General features: G+C 38.0%; 1 protein-coding gene and 1 long non-coding RNA gene across 3 annotated transcripts in view; both read left to right on the top strand.

Moving 5' to 3' along the window:
- The first annotated feature begins 302 nt into the window (after positions 1 to 302).
- On the top strand, positions 303 to 1641 carry LOC127411006 (uncharacterized). Its single transcript, XR_007892198.1, has 2 exons — positions 303 to 371; positions 656 to 1641. It is a non-coding gene; the product is annotated as an uncharacterized LOC127411006 (long non-coding RNA).
- Positions 1642 to 3547: 1906 nt separating this feature from the next.
- LOC127410954 (heterogeneous nuclear ribonucleoprotein Q-like) overlaps positions 3548 to 16462 on the top strand; it is a 55201-nt gene continuing 42286 nt past the window's right edge. Inside the window, exon 1 of one of the 2 annotated variants that reach the window (XM_051646243.1) lies at positions 3548 to 3685. The gene's annotated coding sequence lies outside the window, so the exon portion shown is untranslated. The remainder of the gene's footprint in view (positions 3686 to 16462) is intronic. The other variant, XM_051646244.1, reaches the window with a different exon arrangement.

Here is a 16462-nt window from a genome sequence, read left to right as displayed (position 1 = left end):
TTTGCAAGCGAAAAACAGTGTTTGAGACTTGTAGCAGCAGATTCAAGCAGTTGTAGTTATGTACTTATGTTTGTGCTAAGAAAATATCCAACAAAAAAACAATTCTTTGTGAGAAAATATTCTACAAGTGTGCAACTCTCATTGGATGAATTCACATACTGATTTGCAGATGAGCAACATTTGGTTAGGGGAGACCGGGGAGTGTTGTAACACTGGGTTAGTTGTAACACTGTCAATTTGACCAATCGGAAAAGAGCTTCGGTGATGTCATCAATATCGTAGACTCCCATTTCCTTTTCGAGCCCACATGAGAAGTGGCATGTCTCTGTTAGCAACACTGTGAATTTTACAACTAAAAAACTGATTTTCAGGTAAGAAATTATTTTTTTTTTTATCAAGATTATTTTTTGCCTAGCATCCATTCTATTGTAGATGCAATGTTGCAACTTATATCACCTAAAGTAGCCGTTTCTCTAGTTTAATTTTATGCTTTGCATTCATGCTAACTTCAAACCCACATTCCTTAAACAGTTAGCTATGTAATGGCTGGTTGTTGTGGAGATTGTTGTAACAGTTCATAAAAAATGTTACAACCATCCCCTTATGATGACTCAGAATGTTTTTTGTACTTTAGTACTTTTCACCTTTTTTCTAGCATGCCTAGGCAGTGGAAGCGTAAGACAGACAGGGGTGTCCCTGCAGACATTCTGTGAAAGGTTGCAATTGAAGTCACAGGGAAAATCTGTGAGATCAGTCGCCAAGGCCCATTCCATCTGTCACGTCACACCACTTCTTAAACGATGGACCACCAGGTAGTGTTGGGTGTGGTAATGGCTCTGGATGGATGCAGGAGGAGGATTTCCTCATATTCCTGGATCACTTTGTTAAGGATACAAAGGTAAGTCCTGAGAGGAAGGTGTTACTGTTGTTGGACAATCACAGTTCTCATCTTTCAGTTAAGGCAGTCACTTACTGCAAAGAAAATGGGATACTGCTCCTTTCTTTCCCACCCCACTGTTGTCATAAACTACAGCCCCTTGATCGTCGCGTCTATGGTCCATTCAAGAAGTTGATCAACACAGCCAGTGATGCATGAGGAGAAGAAGAGGCAATCAGAAATCCTGACAGATACACCTGTGAAACAGGCACTTGAAGAGGAAGCAAAGAAGAGGGCCATTAAAAAAAAGTGTATAAAAAAAAGAATAACTCTGCCATCTGCAAAGGGGCAAAAGAACAAAACAAAGCAAACAAGCAAAAGGCCCAAGCCCAATGATCAAGAGGATTCTGAAACCTCAGATGATGAGAATTTCTGCATTGTGTGCATGGAACACTTTGCAAACTCGAGGCCAAAAGAAATGTGGGTCAAGTGTGTAAACTGTCAGTTCTGGGCCCACAAAGCCTGCACTCCAGGAGCAGCCATCTACATTTGCCACAATTGTGACAGTGATTGAACCTGTGACGCATGCACATTCAGGAATACAGTCCACACACACAAACACACACTCAAACAAACACACACAGAAATAGTTTTTCAGTTAATGTAAAGTTTTGAAAAAATAAAAAGTTTGTCACTTTAAATTGTTCAGCTTATTCAAAACAATATCTTCTTTATTCTTTAATAAAGTTCTTGTATAAATTGTATAGTGTGGATCTTATTTTAGCAAACTACTTCTCATTGCTACATCCATCCCAAGCTAGTGTTACAACTCACCCCAATTGTGGGGTAGGTTTTAACAACGGAACTCTTTGTATTGTACACTAACTCGCATAATCTGTGATTGTGTAGTAGATGTCCAAGTGAGTTATATTTGTAGAAGACAGATATGGGTAGTATGTATCAAAGTTTGAGAGATCTAGCACAAACAACCACTGAGTTACTGACGCTCAAACAAAAGGAGTTACTTTCATCCCCGGTCTCTCCCTGTGGGTGTGTGAATGTGTTCTGCACCATATTCACTGCAGCAACTGTAGCAAAAATGTGAGCGTATGAGTTTCTTAATTTGTCATTCGTAGAATAGGATTTGTGCACCTGTAATGAAGAATTTGAGAAGGTGTAACTTGTGTTTGCGGGAGAGAAAAAAAAAATCTACAAGTTTGCAACTCTTAAAACATTTTTCTCTGTGACTTCAAATTTACTGGTACATATGTGTGGCTAATCTCTACAACTACAAACTCCACTGTCACAGGAGCTCAGTTGATTTGCCCCAAAAATACCTTCATACTTAGTAACTACTAGTTAGTTTGTAACTAAGTCAGTGCTTAATTTGGTTGCACCACCTGTTCTTAAGGCAAGACTTAACTAGTAGGTCGTAAGCTCTCCGTAAAGTAAAGCGTAGTCGCAAAATATGACATTTACATGTATTGATCCAATAAGCAGCCGTGAATTTCAGTTTGATCTCATTATGGTTGATGTTCAAACCTTGTAACCCGTAACTGTCAGCTGTAATAAATTATATCCCCATTAAAATAGGATACGTAATAAAAGTAGCTACATTTGATAAATAGTAGATTTGCCCTGTGTAAATAATAATATATAGGAACTGTATCTAAAATAAATAAGGGGTGATAAATAAATACTAACACAACAGGCTGGAAAAATAGACATTTATTCATTTTAATATCCTATATATATATATATATTATGAATGTGTTGAAACTTGACACCAAGCAACGCATCCTGAAAACTGCACCGTTAGATCGGTTTCATGCTGAACAGCCTCTTAAAAGGTACGTTTTTTTGCTCTCTCTCATAAATATAAACGAATGTAAATGTCAACATCATCATATATGTTGAAAGGATTGAAGCCTGTCATGCAAAACATGAGCTCATTGATGTCAATAAATGAGTTTTTTATTCCATCAGTTACTCCTGATTGGAGTCTGCCGTATATATTTAGTTTATACGTAAGGTTATATTCTACCTAAGTTTAATGGTGCAACGCTCAAATATTTAGTAGTGCATAAATTGTGACTTAGTGCCCATTTACGCTACAACTAGGCTAAGTTGTAATTTACGCACAGCTGGTGCAACCGGCCCCAGTAGCACAAATGCTAGCCTTGCAGCATTGTTCATCAATTGGGTTGCTAGGAGACGTCTCTGGTGACAGTCAAACACCTGCTAAGCTAACGGGAGCGTTGCAGTTTTGTTTCCTTACACGTCATCTTCCAAGAATCTGGCAATGGAATGCCTTTATTATCGGAGATATCAAGTAGGAATATCCCAAATTCAACTTTGAATGGAACGCAACATAAACTTTTGCATCAATAACAGAAGAATTGGGCTATAGTGTTCCGTTTGGGACCTACTATACACTTTGAGAATCCATTCACTAAACGGCTGAGTGCACCAAATTATATTGTGTGTAATTTGGGACACAGCTCCAGTTTTCCACATATTCTTTCAATATAGTAGGCAGTATACACCGTGCAGAATGTTAGTATCCCATTGTGCACACAGCCTAACATATTTCAGACGGTGTAATGTGAGCCCTCCAATGACTGTGTGAGAAACCCCGTACAACCGGAAGCGGAAAAAAACTCCCGCGGCATGAGTTTCGCCGCCATTTTGCATCAGCCCTGTTGAAAAGAGTGTGAGCGCAGACACGGCGGGATCTGGCCACTTTATTCTCTTTCGGCTCTTTTCCTCTGGATTTATCCCAAGATAATCCGAGATATTACCTGACAGGTATGAGAACCCTCTCTTCAGATTTCATTAGCGGAGAGTCCGCTATGTTTGACGGTGAACTGATGCTTCGGTTGTTTTCAAACAAAAGTCGCGCGTGATCGGACGCCTCACACCGGCTTTACGCAAATGGACTCTGTGGCGGCACGCGGCTGCACTCGTCACACACAGACACGAGGGACATTTTCACACATTTATTTAGAATTCACTTATACTAGTATACTTTCTGTGCACCTACCCTGGTAAAGTGGTATAGTGAAGCGTTGATGTGGGGTGCTGTTTGCTGGCTAGTCAAACACGATGTTGCCCCTCCTTCCCTAAACTCAAATACACTGACACGTTATCATGCAAACAAACTTAACACGCCCAACCGTGGTGGAAGTGTGCTATAAAAGTGTAAATGTGTCATTTTACTGTAGATAACGTGTCAGGTTTTCTGAATTGGCACATTTGACGTGATGAAAACAGGCGGAGTGTCCACGTAGCTCATGTGTTGTGGCCTAGTGAATGTGCGCTGACACAGAACAAAGCGGACACGGCCCGTTTGGAGAATAGTCAAAGCCTTAAACGTGTATTTGGATGCACAATTATGTATTCGCAAAGGATTGTGTTAAGTGTGCTACATTCTCTCGTGAAAGCCGGTCTGTAATAGCAAATTCTACTACGGTATGATTCGGAAGGTATGAACGTTTCGGAGATTGTGTAATTACACTGTTTCTGGACACGAATTGCTCTCAGACTGAAGCAGTTTATATGGAGACTTCATCTTCCAGCACACATGCTCGTGAGTCGTGCAGAAGCGGAAATGATGCAGTCATAGTAACACGTGGAAGCCTCAGTAACTACGTTTCCATTCAAGGGTTTTTTTGCGACAGAAGGTGTAGTGCATCAAAAAGTTTACCGATATAGCTGATTGAAACGCAAATTAGCACTAAAATTTAACAAGTGTCGTCATAATATTTTTCCGTTTAACTTTAGCGAATAAACTCTATGTCGATACTTCAAATGTCGTGAAAAACGGGTTTGGAAAATTGGGTGTCACATGACAGAATTTACCCCAATCCTTAGCCTGTGTTAATCGAAGACAAGGTATAGGATCCGTGAAAGCCAATTTATTGTACGTGAAGCATTACACTGTTATGGATTGATCTTAATGGCATATCTGCACAGATCCGATGCTGCAAACACATCTGCATCATGACACTTCCAGGAGTGCCATCACAAATATCTCATATCATGCACCTGTCATCGACAAATGAATGGCCACTGTGTGTGATTAATTTAATCCATCCGTTTATTTATTAAAGTTGCTTTTCCACACCATTCAAAATAATAGAGGGCAGTCACAGAATTAGCCCACAATACAAAAAACAAAGATGTTTAAAAATAAATACATAATACTAGAAGGAAAGCTTCATTGTGCTTTTTTGGAACACTAACAGCCCAATTCTATAAAATTACTGATTAGTTTACTTTTGAACAAACGCCAGCAAAATTCCCTGTATTAAATTACCAAACGAATAAAGCATTAAATTAAAAAAATAAATGACCAAACCAAAAATAATAATAATATTGTTAGGTCTATATAATTGCCTTTACACAAATTTAAATTAGCCTTACCCTGTTCTGTAGACAATAAATGTCGTCTGATTGACATTCTCAGAATGTTCTAGACTTTTCAAGACTATAAACTATTTGTCCAATGATGAGTTGACTTTCAGAAAACGAGCTTTTGAACATTTTAAAACTTTTATATGTTTTAAATCTAACCCTTTTTTACCTCGGATCGCATTTGCTGAGCTTCTGCATAAAATGGAAATTGCATTATGATGCTAAAATGTATTTTAGATGATAATCAAGTTCAGTTGGTTGTTAAAAGTTGCTGGACAAATATGCGGGTAATGCAGTTGTGATGGCGATGCTTTAGATGATTGTTTAAAATAGCCTATTAAATATCAGGAATATATCATATATGTAAACCCTCATATTACACTGCATCAGTTTTTCTTTAATAGCTGTGCACAGAGCATATACACATCAATGGTCCTTAAACTAAAATCGAAAATTTCCCCACTACTTGGTGCAGGTTGCCAGCTTGAACAGGGTCATGACGATTCACTTTCGGGTCGGAACCGGTGGCAACCTGCGATAGGCACAACATCAGGACCAATATTACAGTCCTATCAGAAGGGCAACTGCTCCCTATCCTCGTCTTCTGACTGCATTTATTTGTGAAATTAAAATGACAGTAAGCTGGTTAATTTCAATGAGCTGTCTCAATACTCTCCTCATTTAGCAAAACCTCAGGGGAAAAAAATTGAGGGACATCTGGGAGGCGAAAGGTACACAATTAGCGATAAACACACATTTCTGTATGGAAACGGCTTAAGGGCAGATTTATTTTGCGATAAATCAAAACATATGCGACAGTGTTTTTCTAAGCATGCCGTCATCATGCACACCATTTTTATCGATAAAAGGCCATTTGAATGAAAACAGGCAGAAGACGGTAAATTTTTTTTATACATTTTCTTTTTTTTTTTTAGTTGACACATGGACATTTTTGCCAACATCAGTGTTTTTGGTTATTTTTTATGAATGCATAAGGCTATGTTCAGACTCCCACTGAAAATCTGCGATTTAAATCTGATTTTTTCAGATGCGTCTCGGTCCGGATGTTCTGGCTGCTCAAATCGGATTTCAAATGGTCTTTTGCGTCACTTTTAACACAACGATGACGTCAAAAATCGGTGACTACAGCACAGAACATCACAATATTTATCACAATGTCTCCTCCATCGCTGAGTTTTTCTTGTGCGACGGAGGAGTTCTGCACTGCGACTGGACAAGGCTCTTATTTGCAGAGTGAGATGTTGCACCTCCATTTTTCCCGCATCTTTTTTGAAAGCATCGTCACGTGAATATGCCTACTTCATTAACAAAGCAACCCATGCAGATAGGTTGGTTATGTCTGAACTAGTGCCCGACCGATATATCGGTCGGCCGATATTACCCTTTCACTGATATATCTGTATCGGTGTATATTTTACAGATATGCGCTGATATGAAAACTTTTTTCAGAACATATAATGCAGAAAACAATGCTTTAGAATTAGTGTCATAGCGTAGTTTGTCCAGCAGAGCGCGCTCCGACTCCATTGTTTACAGAGCTGACTCTGAACTGACGTGGTTCTGCAGACAGGGCGGAGTTAAACTGTGTGGATTTGAGCAATCTCATTAAATTGCTAACTAGTTTGTGAAATACATACTGGAAAGTTAATAAAAAATGACCCCATCATTTTATATAACTAATATAATGTTAACCCTGTCCCTGACAACCATGTCACTCATGTTTATCACATCTGTTTGCTGTTAGTCAGCTGTAGTTTGTCAGTGCAGTCAGTAATGTAGCAGATTGAAAGGTAAACATCAGTATCTTTTTGCAGCTCAGCAGACAACGGTGCGGTGGTGGATTGTGTCTGAGTGTTGATTTCATGCTATGTTGTCACCTAGTTGGTGAGACACAATGCTGGAAAGTAAATAAAGTCTGTCTTTTACTCTCCGTGACAATGAGCTTATAACTAACTAGCTAATTGCGTAGCTACTTTCATTGCTTGTCAGCGTGTAAACGTGTATTCACTAGGGATGTGCGCTACAACTAATTTGACTGTTGTTTAAACTGAAGTTTTGTAACCAACTAGTCTAAAGAGAAACCAACCTTCAGAAAACAGTAAAAAAAAAAAAAAAGTTTTTATGCGACCCATTTAAAATACTTTATGCTAAATTCCACTGAAAAGGGGCATTTATCTGCGACGTGCTCGCCTTGAATTATGATCATTGTACATTAAATATAGAACATGACACACATTCACTGAATCAACATTAGCGAATATTTATTGAAAACAATTGAATGAATATTGCAGGATCAATGGAACAACCATTAAAAGCCTGTTCTAAACAGAAATCACCAAGTAAAAGTTACTTAACAATTAAAACAGTCAGGACATTGTTGAAAATAATTAACAGGTAGATTAAGCCAAATCTATGAGAGAGAAAAAAATGCTCTGAAAAGTTGCGTGTATTTCAGGACGTGCAGTCGTGCATTAACCATTGATCTAATATGACAGCTGTTCAGTAAAGAACGTCAAACAGTAACAGTTACGATGTAAAAAAAAAAAAAAAAAAGTAACTATAGCATAGAAAAAATATGCCTGTGATGTAGCCTGTAATAAACCTAAAGTATTCTAAACATGACGTGCACACAGAATAACAGGTAGTTTAACACGTTAAGCAGTCGGCACCTCCTTGAAAATAGCCTTAATCAGTAGATTAAAAAAATGGCATACTTAGCCTAAAACAGTTATTTTCTAGGCTACTTACTCAAACGCATACATTTTTGGATGAGTAAAATTAACACGTTGATATGGTCCTGTGAAAGACGGGACTTGACTCACCTGCGGTGGCTATCCTGCGCTTGAAAAAGCCTGCTCAGTGGAAAAATAACGTACAAGCATGCACAGATTTAAAGAACACTCAAATGTGAAAACATCCATAGGGACTTTCAAACATTTGGAAAGCCGATTCCTGCGCCACCGAAGTGATTTCATAATTACTATGCTGAGTTTGCTTGTCTAGCGAGAGGACATTTTCCTGCGTGCGCTGCAAGAGAGAGGGAAGAAGCATGCGCAGCCTGAGGTGAAATTAAACTCTGTATCTGCTCCAGAAATCCTCTTCTTTTTTTATTTATTTATTTTTTTTTTGGGGGGGGGGATTTTTCCCCTTTTTCTCCCAGTTTGGAATGCCCAATTCCCAATGCACTCTAAGTCCTCGTGGTCGCATAGTGATTCGCCTCAGTCCGGGTGGCGGAGGATGAATCCCAGTTGCCTCTGCGTCTGAGACAGTCAACTCGCGCATCTTATCACGTGGCTTGTTGAGCGTGTTGCCACGGAGACATAGTGCATGTGGAGGCTTCACGCCATCCACCGCGGCAACCACGCTCAATTCACCATGCGCCCCACTGAGAACAAACAACATTATAGTGACCACGAGGAGGTTACCCCATGTGACTCTACCCTCCCTAGCAACTGGGCCAATTTGGTTGCTTAGGAGACCTGGCTGGAGTCACTCAGCACGCCCTGGGATTCGAACTAGCGAACTGCGAACTCCAGGGGTGGTAGCCAGCGTATTTTACCACTGAGCTACCCAGGCCCCAAAGCTTTTTTATATAAAATTTGTATTATTAATTCCATTTAGAATATGTAACATTAATATGACGGTAATTTAAGTGCAGCCTCTGTAAAAATATAAAGCCAAACGTAAATGTGTAAAAATTATCAGTTTAATGGGGGGAAATATTAACCGACTAGTAATTCCAGTGTCGGCTAGCAGCATCAGTACCGTTTAGTCGACTAGTCTCGCACATCCCTAGTATTCACCAAACTGTTTTGTTCACGATTCACAGTTTGGTACCCCCTTCAACCGAACAATTCCAGTCGTTGCATTTATAAAATGTAATATTTAAAAGTCTGGTTTTTCAGACATTAAAATAGGATAGGTAATAAGAGTAGATTTAATAAATAGTATATTTGCCCTGTGTAAATAATAATATATAGGAACTGTATCTAAAATAAATAAGGGGTGATAAATACTAATACAACAGGCTGGAAAAATAGACATTTATTCATTTTAATATCCTATATATATATATATATTATGAATGTGTTGAAACTTGACACCGGGCGACGCACCCTAAAAACTGCACCGTTAGATCGGTTTCATGCTGAAGAGCCTCTTAAAAGTACTTTCTCGTAATGTAAAGGAATGTAAATGTCAACATCATCATATATGTTGAAAGGATTGAAGCCTGTCAACCAAAACATGAGCTCATTGATGTCATTAAATGAGTCTACTTTTTTTATCCATCAGTTACTCCTGGTCAGAGTCTGCCGTATATATTTAGTTTATACGTAAGGTTACGTCCTACATAAATGTAATGGTGCAACGCTCAAATATTTACTGGAGCATAAATTGTGGCTTAGTGCCCATTTATGCCACAACTAGGCTAAGTTGTAACGTACGTATAGCTGGTGCAACTGGCCTCTGATGTTTATTTAGCTATTTATTTTATTTTAATTTATTTTCAGTGTTCATTTCTAGAATTTGTTGACAATGTATAATAATAACGTCAAATGTTCTTTGATAAAAGTATTTAAGAAAGCAGCCTTCTGAGTACCTTTGCATAGTCATATCAGTGCAAAATCGGTGCACAATCCACACAGAAAAGGTCTGTTTTCATTCCAGCTCAAAAATTAGCTATGTCGGTAATCTGTGAATTTTCCCTCTCTAAAATCGGTATCAGTCTCAAAAACCCATATCGGTCGGGCTCTACTCTGAACGTGCAAATCTGATTTGATCACTTGCAATTAATAGTGCGGACAGTCTGCCTGAAAAGATATGATTTGAGAAAAAATCAGATTTGCCTGCAGTCTGAACATAGCCTAAGTGTAGCTATATTGTCTATTCAGGTTAGTATTTGGGTCAATAATGTGACGTGTTTTTTTTTTTTTTTTTGTGGTCAAGATCTATTAAATTATTCAAATACATTACAAATGCAATCCACACAAAACACTTACTTGAAGACATGTCTACTATGATAAACATGTTTTTAATTATTCAATCCAAAGAAATTGTTCTGTTTATGCGTTCAAGTGTGGGCTGTTGCGGAGCATATCATTGGTTTCACCTGCTGAACGAATACACCCCTTCACTGAAGTTAGAGTCTGTCGTTTGAGTCTGAACGAGAGGAGACCTCTCGTTAATGAACCAACTAAATGTAGTGATACACTTGTTCGGTAAAAGAATACACGTGTCAGTTATCCCATTCATGAACAAGAGGATCTGCTGAACAACTAAACAAGAGGAGGCAAGTCGTCGTTCAATTCATCAATCTCGTTTAACAAGAAAAGGGTCTGGATGAATTATGAATACAATGAAGTGATGATAAACTTAGGCTGTTACTATGACATACACACTTTATTGAAACACAATTTTTTTAGGCTAGAATTGTCTTTTTTTTGTATAGCTTGATTAAAAAGTCTTGCTCAGCAGTTCACAGTATGATAGATATGCTTTGTTGTCATTTGTGGGGAAAGGCTTAGATGCTTAAACAATCTTCAGTGCTACTAAGTCTCTTAGTAGAATTGTTGACAGGCAAATTTTAATAAATGATAGTCATACTTGTTCCATTCCTGAATCGTTTACTCGTTCAAAACTTAGAATACGGTCATTTGGCGCCATCTACTGGCACAAGTGTAATTTGCAATAATGGTCGATAAACTAATATGAACAAATCTTTTTGGTGAACTTGTTCAAAAGACTCAAGTCACTGAGATGAATCAAAATCACCACAACTGGATAGAGTACCTATTACAAGTTATGAGCCAATGGATGGATCCACTGATGTAAGGTGAAGTAGGCTAAAATGTAACATTTCACACAGATTTGAAGTTTTTTTTCTCGTTATCCTACAACAGAAAAAACTTAATGAAAGTTCTGTTGAAATGACAGGACCTTTCCCCCCGCCTCTTTGTCTTGACATGCACACACCAGTGAACAGAGAGAACATGGAGGTAATGATAAAGTAGGCCTATCATAAAGCAAGTTGCTAAGAAATGTATACATACTGTACAATAAAGGTACCAATATTAAAGTCTTGTTCTGTGAATGGATTTTAATTGTAAAATTAATCCATGTAATTAAAGGAGAAGAATAATCTCTGTGACAAAAATACTGTAGGCTCACTCCGGTTAGGGCTGGGCGATATGTAAAAAATATTTTAGCGATATCTGATTACAAATTTATCATCTGATTACAATCTTAAAATCTTATTTATCCACCTCCCCAAATCCAAACATTTACCATCTCCCAACTGCTCCATTTGCATTACGTAGGAATCCGCAATGCATGCCAACCGCAAGGAAATAAAGTGCATTAAACTCACAGCACCTCCCGATATGATTTGAGATCATTTGCAGCATTCTCATAGAAGACATTATTTTGGCAGTTTTCAAACAAATGAAACAGAGTGCTTGTTTCACTTCCTGGCCACTGTTTAATATATTTGGCGACTTCCCAGATCCATGGTTTTGCCATTTTCCGATATTGTCAATCATCATCTGTTCCCAATCGGGATCTTTGTAAGACATTGTCGATATCCGATTACATCGTCATATCGCCCAGCCCTAATTCCGGCCCCACTTGAGAACACAACAGATTGCCCTGGCATAAAAAGTTTGGGGACCCCAGCTTTAGACCCTCAAGACTGTTTGTGAAATAAAAAAATGACAATTTTGTCATATCATAAAATGTCAATATTTTGATACTTTTATGAAAAGGCACATTTTGAAGTCAGTTGGAGTAACCATGAGAACTTTATATTCTTCAAAAATTCATGATATTTGAAAAATATTTTTTTTTACCTTAAAATGTGTTTGAATACTTTTTTGAAAGTTCTATTCAAGGTATATATAATGTATTCAAGGTGCAAGGAAAGTATTTTTAAACCTTTGATGGTTACACCACATTATATTTTCAAGTCAAAATTCACGGTTCGGTACATACCTCGGTTTTGGGGTCACAGTTCGGTTTGGTAAAGTTTCAGTACAGCAGGGAAAACAAAGAATATTTATTTTGAAAACTGGCTGATGGGTAATAATTCTTATTGTGAGGCTCATTTATACATGACTGTACTATCAAGGTTCCAGACTGCGACTAAAATGGTTGCAAATGTGACAAATAATTTATTGCGACAATATAAAATCTAGTCGCCACTGGCGACAGTCGGGTTGTGTGCGTTCATATGCGGTTTCATCAGATATTATCTTTAGAACGTGCACCACCAGTGTCTCAAGCCGATTTTCACCCGTTCTGTTGTGATGTTCCGTGCAATGCGGCGAGCTCAAACCCAGCGCGAGAGAATCGTGACCAAATTACTCTTTTGAACCGGGATCATCTGAAAAGAACTGTGGGTGTGAACTCAAACTCAGATTAGCAGTTTGAATCGGTCACTTTCTCAGCGAATCTTATGTCAGTGTGTTCACAACTGGGAGTGCAGACATTTCAAAATAGAGTCCCATGTGTATTTCGGGCTTCTTTATAATTAAAAGTTCTGCACCATATATATTACACAGTTGTGGCCAAAAATATTGGCACCCTTGGTAAGTAAATATGAGCAAAGAAGGCTGTGGAAAAAAAAATCTGCATTGTTTTTCCTTTTGATATTTCATTTTAAAAAAAAAAGCACAATTTAACCTTTAATTGATGTAAAACAGTTAAAACAGGGGAAATATCTCTTTTATTAAATATTTTTCTCAAATGCATTGGCCAGAATTATTGGCACCCTTTTATTCAAGACTTTTTTCAACCTCCCTTTGCCAAGATAACAGTTCTGGAGTCTTCTCTTATAATGCCTAATGAGGTTGGAGAACACCTGGCAAGGGTTCTGAGACCATTCCTCCATACAGAATCTCTCCAGATCCTTCAAATTCAGAGGTCCATGTTGGTGGACTCTCCTCTTCAGTTCACCCCACAGGTTTTCTATGGGGTTCAGGTCAGGGGACTGGGATGGTCATGGCAGAACCTTGATTTTGTGGTCAGTGAATCATTTTTGTGTTGATTTTGATGTTTGTTTTGGATCATTGTCCTGCTGGAAGATCCAACTAGGGCCCATTATAAGCTTTCTGGCAGAGGCAACGAGGTGTTTATTTTTTATCTGTTGGTATATGATAGAGTCCGTGATGCCATGTATCCGAACAAGATGTCCAGGACCTCTAGCAGAAAAACAGCCCCACAACATTAAAGATCCAGCACCACATTTAACCGGGCGGGCATTGGGTACTTCATCTCTGTGTGCGCCAAACCCATCTCTGGTGTTTGCTGGCAAAAAGCTCTTTTCTTGTTTTATCTGACCATAGAACCCGGTCCCATTTGAAGTTCCAGTAGTGTCTGGAAAACTGGAGACACTTGAATTTGTTGTTGGATGAGAGCAGAGGCTTTTATCTTGAGACACTCCCAAACAACTTGTTGTGATGTCTGATTTTTTTTTAAATAGATTTTCTGACCCCAAGACACAACTAATTACTGGTATTCTCCAGCTGTGATCCTTGGAGATTCTTTGGCCACTTGAACCATCCTCCTCACTGTGCTTGGAGACAATATAGACACGCGTCCTCTTCCGGGCTGAATCTTAAGATCTCCAGCTGATTGCCCTGATGGTGGAAATGGGCATTTTCAATGCTTTGGCTATTTTCTTAAAGCCACTTCCCATTTTGTGAAGCTCAACAACCTTTTGCTACATATCAGAACTATATTCTATAGTCTAACCCACTGTGATTGATGATTAGGGGGAATTTGGCCTGTGTGTTACCTCATCTTTATACCCCTGTGAAACAGGAATTCATGAATGAACAATTTCATGTTCCTAGTCACCCAGGTGCACTAAAATTTCTTAAATATGAATGGGAAAATACTTCAGATATATTTTACTCATAAGAATTTCTAGTGGTGCCAATAATTGTGGCCAACGTGTTTTGGAGAAAAATATTTATTTAATGAGATTTCCCCTCTTTCAATTGTTTTACTTCAAGTAAATGTTAGATGTTTGTGATTTATTGAATTTATGAATGCTGTGGCGAGACTAACTTGCACAGGCTGTTTATGCTTTGCTCCCGTAAGCTCAAGTGACACGTGGATAATGTTGCAGCAAATGAGTTATCATGTTAGATGTGCTTCATGATACATACCCGATTTCAGTGTAACAGAGCTCTGACACACAGCCTTCATCCTGTTCACTACATGCTCCCAAACAACAGATTTTAGAGACGGCGGTTAGTCTTAAATCTCTGGCTTATTTAAGCCCGACATATTTATATTTTTAGTTCCATCACAGTTGGGAAATATAGCGAGCTAGCTAGTATAAACTTACATACATTTATCTGATTCGCAGTTTCTAGTGTACTGTTCTGGTAGGTTTTGTTTGCGTGCGGTCCCATGTTGCACCGCAGTCTTTTTTCATTTTAGTTCAATGCAGTTTGTGTTGTTTTAATATTGGTTTAACGCATGCTATGTAGTCATTCATGTGACTGCGTGTACCGTACCGAAGGCCCTGTATCCGTTCGGTTCAGCGCAGACACATACTTTTGCAGCCCTATTAAATACATATGCTTTTCAAAAATTGTGATACCAATGTGGACACAGATTACATTTATGCAAACTTAACCCAAGTAGGGCTGCAACGATTATTTTGATAATCCATTAATCTGCGATTATTTCTTCGATTAATCAGATAAATGCAATTTTATTTTATTTTATTAAAATGTTATCTAAAAAACCTTTAATGATAAAGGGCATAAGGACTTTCATGATTCTATTAGGGATGTGCATGAGTAATCGAGTACTCTTGAGCCCGACTGATATGGGATTTTTGAGACCGATTTTAGAGAGGGAAAATTCACAGATTACCGATATAGCTAATTTTTGAGCTGGAATGAAAACAGACCTTTTCTGTGTGGATTGTGCACCGATTTTGCACTGATATGACTATGCAAAGGTACTCAGAAAGCGGCTTTCTTAAATATTTTTATCAAAGAATATTTGACATTATTATTATACATTGTCAACAAATTCTAGAAATGAACACGAGAAAATAAATAAAAATACAATAAATAGCTTAATAAACATCAGTACTGTATGTTTAGTATCAGTCAAATGCTGACTATTTAAATAAAGAATAAAATAAATAGCTAAATAAACATCAGAGGCCAGTTGCACCAGCTATACGTACGTTACAACTTAGCCTAGTTGTGGCATAAATGGGCACTAAGCCACAATTTATGCTCCAGTAAATATTTGAGCGTTGCACCATTACATTTATGTAGGACGTAACCTTACGTATAAACTAAATATATACGGCAGACTCATTTAATGACATCAATGAGCTCATGTTTTGGTTGACAGGCTTCAATCCTTTCAACATATATGATGTTGTTGACATTTACATTTGTTTACATTTACGAGAAAGTACTTTTAAGAGGCTCTTCAGCATGAAACCGATCTAACGGTGCAGTTTTTAGGGTGCGTCGCCCAGTGTCAAGTTTCAACACATTCATAATATATATATATATATAGGATATTAAAATGAATGTCTATTTTTCCAGCCTGTTGTAGTAGTATGTATCACCCCTCATTTATTTTAGATACAGTTCCTATATATTATTATTTACACAGGGCAAATATACTATTTGTTAAATCTACTTTATGTATCCTATTTTATTGTCTGGAAAACCAGACTTTTAATTACATTTTATAAATGCAATGACTGGAATTGTTCAGTTGAAGGGGGTACCAAACTGTGAATCCTGAACAAAACAGTCTGGTGAATACATGTTTACACACTGACAAGCAATGAAAGTAGCTACGTGATTAGCTATAAGCTCGTTGTCACAGAGAGTAAAAGACAGACTTTATTTTACTTTCCAGCATTGTGTCTCACCAACTAGGTAACAACATAGCATGAAATCAACACTCATCAGACACAATCCACCACCGCACTGTTGTCTGATGAGCTGCAAAAAGATGATCTGATGTTTACCTTTCAATCTGCTACATTACTGACTGCACTGACAAACTATAGCTGGCTAACAGCAAACAGATGTGATAAACATGAGTGACATGGTTGTCAGGGACAGGGTTAACGTTATATTAGTTATATAAAATGATGGGGTC

Source organism: Myxocyprinus asiaticus, chromosome 20, assembly GCF_019703515.2.
Source record: "Myxocyprinus asiaticus isolate MX2 ecotype Aquarium Trade chromosome 20, UBuf_Myxa_2, whole genome shotgun sequence".
NCBI lineage: Eukaryota > Metazoa > Chordata > Actinopteri > Cypriniformes > Catostomidae > Myxocyprinus > Myxocyprinus asiaticus.
Note: the sequence above shows the minus strand (reverse complement) of the source record. Positions and strands in the feature narration are given on the sequence as shown.